Below are 6,320 nucleotides of genomic sequence, written 5' to 3'. Positions count from 1 at the left end.
TGTCTGTCCACCTGCCCAGGGAGTGCCCGCCTCCCCCTCCGCGTGGCAGGGCCTGGGAAGGGCCGAGGGTGGGCTCGGAGTGCAGACCCCTCCTCCTCCTCCTTGCCTGCAGGGGGAACAGAGAACCCTTTAACAGAGACAGGGCCGCGGCTCCTCCTGGGGGATCCTGGGCCGGAGGGGAGGACCGTCTGGCCATGCTGACCCTGCGTCGTCCTTCCTGCCGGCCTCTGGATCCCTCTGCGGGGAGGACGGACACCGCTGTTGCGGCTGCCGGGTCGGCAGAGTGGGGCAGAGGGCGAGGGGAGGCCTGTGGCCGGGAGGGTGCGAGGGTGGGAGGGCCACAGGAGCTGGGGCGGCTGCCATTTAGCCCAGAGAACCGGAGGCCTGGAGGAGCAGACGGGAGCCCGCACCAGGCCCCTGATGCCCCTGAGCCAGTGAAAGTCCTCGGAGTTGCGAGTGGGCCGGTTGTCCCGCTGTGGCGAGGGGGCGGGCTGGGCCGGGGTCTTTGTCCACGCTCTGCGCCGGGGGGGACAGGGACCGACCGAGGCCGCCCTGCCCGCGAAGGCCCCGAAGTGAGCTGCTCTGCGGTGCGTCCAGCAGGCATGTGGGCGACCGCGGTTCCCCAGGGCTGGGGTGCCCTCCCCGAAGCCACCCGGAGCACCTGGCCCTTCTCACCCCCCAGGGCCCGGAGCAGATGCCGCGCCAGGCCCGGGGGCCTGTGGATCCCTGACGGGCCAGGTGTTTGCCCAGCCTCCCTGGGTCCGTCTCCCCCCCTCCTCTGGCGACCCATGCGTGGCAGAACGGGCTCCCACCTGGCACAGCGGCTTCCGGAAGAGGCCTCCGAGGTCATGGCCAACCTCCCAGCGCCAGCCTGGTCTGGCAGCCAAGACTGGGTCAGCCCTGAGGGCAGAGAGCTGGCAGGGACCCTGTCCTCACGGCCCTGCCCCCATGGCCGTTCCCCTCGTGCCCTTGGCTGCCTGTGGAATTCCCTGAGTCTGACCCTTATCCTGGCTGGAGCCCCTGACCCCGGCACCCCAGGACAGGACCGGGAGGCACGCGGTCGAGGAGGAGGAATCCGGCAGAGGGCAGCCTCAGGCCGACCCTGCGGGGCTTGCGGCAGGAGGGCGTGGCCAAGCTCCCCAGCCTGGGCAGCTGGGCACTCTCCTCTGGCTGCCGCTGCGAAGGACGGTCCCGGAAGAGGCCAACCCGCAGGGCCCCAGGCTCTCCGCCCTCGGTGGCACAGCGGCTCTGGTGGCCCCGGCACTGTCTGCTCAAGAAGCGCAGTGGCAGCCGGTTGCTGGAGGCGAGTGCACAGCTCAGCTGGAGCCCTCGGAGGGACACGCGCGCCTACAAAGGCACACACGCCCTGAGTATAATTTTTTACTTTTCACTTTATACAATGTATTACGGTTTGAAATTTTTTCAAGTTGCATTACTTTCACAGTTAAAAAAAAAAAATTAGGGCTTCCCTGGTGGCACAGTGGTTAAGAATCCGCCTGCCAATGCAGGGGACACAGGTTTGAGCCCTGGTCCGGGAAGATCCCACATGCCGTGGAGCAACTAAGCCCGTGCGCCACACCTACTGAGCCTGCGCTCTAGAGCCCACATGCCACAACTACTGAGCCTACGCGCCACAACTACTGAGCCTGCACGACTAGAGCCCGTGCTCCGCAACGAAGAGTAGCCCCGCTAGCCGCAACTAGAGAAAGCCCGCCAGCAGCAACGAAGACCCAAGGCAGCCAAAATAAATAAATTTATTAAAATAAATAAACTTCTAAAAAATAGTCTATTAATAAAAAATAAAAATATATTATTTAAAAAAAATTTAAGCAAGAAGCAAGCAAGCTACAATTAGCACAGCTGTATTGCTGGGTCCCAGGTGCTAGGAAGGGCCTGGGCCCAGGAGCCGCTGCTATACTAGCTTTATTTGACCATAACTTTTTTTTTTTTTTTAATAAGAAAGCTTGTTCTTTTTTTTTTTTTTTTAATTTTATTTATTTATTTATTTATGGCTGTGTTGGGTCTTCGTTTCTGTGCGAGGGCTTTCTCTAGTTGCGGCAAGCGGGGGCCACTCTTCACCGCGGTGCGCGGGCCTCTCACTATCGCGGCCTCTCTTATTGCGGAGCACAGGCTCCAGATGCGCAGGCTCAGTAGTTGTGGCTCACGGGCCTAGTTGCTCCGCGGCATGTGGGATCTTCCCAGGCCAGGGCTCGAACCCATGTCCCCTGCGTTGGCAGGCAGATTCTCAACCACTGCGCCACCAGGGAAGCTCTGACCGTAACTTTTAATATATGTTTATATAATATTCAGAAATACATTAGTTAAAAAAAGAAAAGCCTCCAACTACTGTGGCTTTGTGGCTTTGACACCAGACCTTTGTGTGGCTTAACCCAAAAGGTCTTCTTCCTCACCTCATAAGAAGTAGGGAGGTGCTGGCACCTGAGTGGGTTCAGTGGCTCAAGGGTGTCAGGGCCAGAGCCCTTGCCTGTGGCTGTGGGATTGCTGTGGCAGGTCCAGCCACCGTGTCCACATTCAAGGTACTATGCTAGCTGCACCTGCCCTTCTTCTCGGGAAAGCAGGTGTCGTCAGCTAAGCACGAGTCTCAGGCCACTCCCGGCCATGAGGCAGTCTGGAAAGGTAAGAGATCCATCCAGGTGGTTTGGAACAAATGCACCTCATCCTTGGGGGTGGACACATTGCTGGTCTGGGCAAAACCACTGAGGTGAGTGCCCACTGTAGTGACTGCCAGCTGGGAAGGACCCCATCCTCTTAACACTTGCCTGCTCTGCACATAGCCTGAGGGGTGGACCATGGATGCTTAAGGCTTCCTGTGCCCGGACGAGCTACCGCGCTTGCACAGTGTGCTCCCTGCCCCCAGGACCCTCCCCCGCTTCCCCCAAACCTCCTCCTTGCACAAAGGGAGCACCCTCCTCCAGGCAGCCCCCCAGCCTGCTCACCAGCCATCTGCCGCCATCCTGCCTGTTTGTCTCTGGCTGCACAGGCCACTTCCATCCCCGCAGCTTCCACCCCGGTCCAGTGTGTCTGCACGCCTGTCCCCTGCCCCCCCGTCCCCTATCTCTCCTTCGGCCACCCTGGGACCCTACCCCCACTCCCCATCCCCCCTGGTTCTTCCTGCCAAGTGCCCCAAGCCCAGAGCTGGGGGTTTTCAGGGCTCCTTCGCCCTCACCCGACCCCCTTCCAGGATGCTCTGGCTACGGCTTCACTCTCCACCCCCCTCCCCACCTCTGCTGCCCCTTCTCAGGTCCCCGCCCCCTCCCCGAGTGCTGGTCTTCTCTTCAGGGTCACCCACTCCTGCCGTTAAACGACTCCTCAGTGAGCCTGTCCAAAATGCTCTGCTTTCTTCCAAAGCACGGGTCACCTTCCAACTACGTAACTGTCGTATTACGGTTATTGTTTAACCTACAGCCACTGTATGTAAAGTTCACGAGGGCAGGAATTTAAAAACCTCTGTCGCGATGTCTCCCAAGTGCCCAAGAGAGGGGCTGGCACAGAGCAGGTGCCGAGAGTGCCTGCTGAGGGACGAAGGACAGATCCCCCACGGAAGCTGCCTCCTTCCCTTGGCTTATCGTCAGCGCTGCCACCCTGCTGGCCGTGCCTCGCCTTAGCTGGCGGGTCGCTGCTGGCCCCGGTGAGGCCACCCTCCGCCCACGGGGTGCTCTCAGCAGGGACTCGGGCCTCACTTTACCCCCTCGTCCACTCCGTCCCCGTCTGTGGGAATCCTCCTACTCGGACGCATCCCTCTGTGATGGACGTGCGGTCCATGCGGCTGTGGCCTCCCGTGGTTTCCCAGCAAGGGCGCTGTGGGCTCCTTCCCACTGAGGAGCATCTACCGTAGCCGGAGGCCCAGCCTGGGCTCAGCCACCGCTGTGCCCGGGGCCTGCGTGCAGGGCCCTGCCGGCCAGGAGGGGACAACTCCCGACGTGGACGCCCCAGTCCGTGCCCCCCCTTCCCCCATGGCAACCCCGCATTGTGAGCTGATCGGCTCCCTGCCCTGGTTTGCACACCTCTGATGGCAGCCCTGGCTGGCTGGCCCTCGGCTTCTCTGAGCTGCCTGATTGTCCTGGGCCCATGTTTGTACCTGGATTCTCCTTCCTCTGGTTTGCAGGAGTCCTTTACAGCTAAGCGTTAGGCCCTTGCCAGTTCTAAACTCTGAGCAAACGTCTCTCAGTCTGCTCTCAGTGGTCTATTCATGGTGTTCTTTGCCCCACAGGAATCTTTACTTTATGTAAACTAACCCTTCAAAACCTTGTCTCACGGCTGTGCTTCGGGGGTTAAGAAGCTTTTCTGCACTCGCAGCTCACAAATGTATTTTCCCACCGTTTTTTCTACTGGCTTGCGATTCTACTTTCCCACAGAGACTTTTAATCCTCAAGTCGGCCTGCGTACGACGTTAGGCTGGGTCAGTGTCCCCTTTCCCACAAACTGTGCTCCTCTGCCAGCCCCGCCCAGGACACAGGCCTCTCGTCCAGGGACCCACGGGCGCCCTCACCAGCACCGAGCCCGTCCGAGGGTCTGTGCGGACGGCTGTGTTTCTACAGTGTTTGCAGTGTTTCTACGGTGGGTTTGTAGTTTTTTTTCCCCAGATTTTTTATAATCTGGAAGGAAACCACTGCTCTTGACTCGTTTTCAAAGTTGACTAAACTTTTTTAAAGTTTCAAGGTTCAATGTGGATCTTTTTCTTCCATATAAATTTTAGAGTTTAAGGAGGTTCTTAAAAAATCAAATGTCATTCTGATTAGGATTGCGCTGGATTTAGCACAGCTTTCCCATCCCTTCTACTTCTTTTGTATAATTCTGAAAGTGTCTATCAAGGAGCAGGTGCTGGACTTGGATTTGTGACCCTTCTGCGACGGGGACGGACGGGCTCTGACTCCATCTGCACGTCTATCTGCGGTGCCTCCTTGAGCCTTTCTCTCAGGTGTCCTCTTTGCTTGAAGCTTTTCGGGTTTTTTTCCCACGTGTGAGTTGGATGTTTGATAATATCTGTCTACGAGTGGCTGCTCTAAACTTACATTTTCCCGCAAACTCTCTAAGCTCTCGCTCCCTCTCTTCCACACCAAAGTGAAAACCTGCACAATCTCTACTTGCACTTGCCACGGTCTCGCCTCCAGATTTAAAAAAACAAGAGCCATGTGGTTCGGATCACTCATGGTTTTTTAGGGGCAAGTTTTGTGTCTTGTCAGGAACTGTCCTAGCATTTACAAAGCAAGAGCTCAACAACCGGTCAAGCACGTACTTCTAAACCAAATTTTGCTGGTTTTGGTACTGCTGCTAAACCCTATCTTTCCCTTTCTTCGTTCCTTATTTGGATTCACTTTTCGTTTGGGTGGACTCCCCCACATAATCTTTCCAGCAAGGGCACTCAAATCCTGAAACCCTGTGTTTCTAAAATGCCTTTCTTTTGTCCTCAGCTAGTGTCTGGCCAAGGGCAGAAGTCTAGGGTCACAGTGCAAGGGTTCTCTCTGGGGCCAGGTCCTACCTAACCCTGCTTTCCTTTCCAAGAGTTCGCTCTTCAACAGGGAGACGCTCACAGATGCAGGTCACACATCGATTCTGGCGAAGATTTGAGTCAGGACTTGGATGTGACCTCACCCTCAGGCCACCCCGGCAGGCGGTCACCTCGGAGCTCCTGGCCCCCCACGCGGCTGCCCAGGCTCTGTGACAGGCTCCAGAGCAGCGCTGCCCAGTAGGACTTTCTGTGACCTTGGAGACGGGCTGCCCCTGGCGAGATGTGGCTATGGTGTGCCAAGTGCAGCGGAGGACATGAATTTTTAATTTCATTTTAACAGATTTAAACTTGAACTGACGCAGCCACGTGTGGCATGAGGGGGCCCACACTGGACAGCGCAGCTTGAGTCCTGGAAGGAGGAGGAACCCTGAGATTTGGTCCTCATTCTGCAGAAGGGAAAATCCAGGGCCCCGAGAGATGACAAGGTCCTTGTCGCATTCAGGGTGACTGTCAATGTAAGTTTTGTAAAGAACAAGCCAACACAACGGTGGGGTAAGAAGGGGAAGCAGCATTCGAGTGGCCATGAGGGCAGCTCTCTGGAGACAGTCCTTGCAGAGAGACTCAGGCGGGCTCAGACCCGCCAGCGGCCCAGCACAGTGTGCGCGGAGGCGGCTCCTCCTACCTCGAGGGCTGTGGGGGGCCGACGGGCGCGCCCGGAAGGCAGCCAGCAAGGCCTGGCGGGCGGCCACTGCTCTTTAAGAGAGCGCCGGGGGTCACGGCGCACAGGGCTGAGTCATCCTTTGCCTGCAGGTATGTTTTTTAATATATAAAATAAAAAAAGTTTGGCATC

The sequence above is a fragment of the Balaenoptera acutorostrata genome, chromosome 8 (assembly GCF_949987535.1).
Source record: "Balaenoptera acutorostrata chromosome 8, mBalAcu1.1, whole genome shotgun sequence".
NCBI classification, from domain to species: domain Eukaryota; kingdom Metazoa; phylum Chordata; class Mammalia; order Artiodactyla; family Balaenopteridae; genus Balaenoptera; species Balaenoptera acutorostrata.
This window is presented reverse-complemented; position numbering follows the sequence as displayed.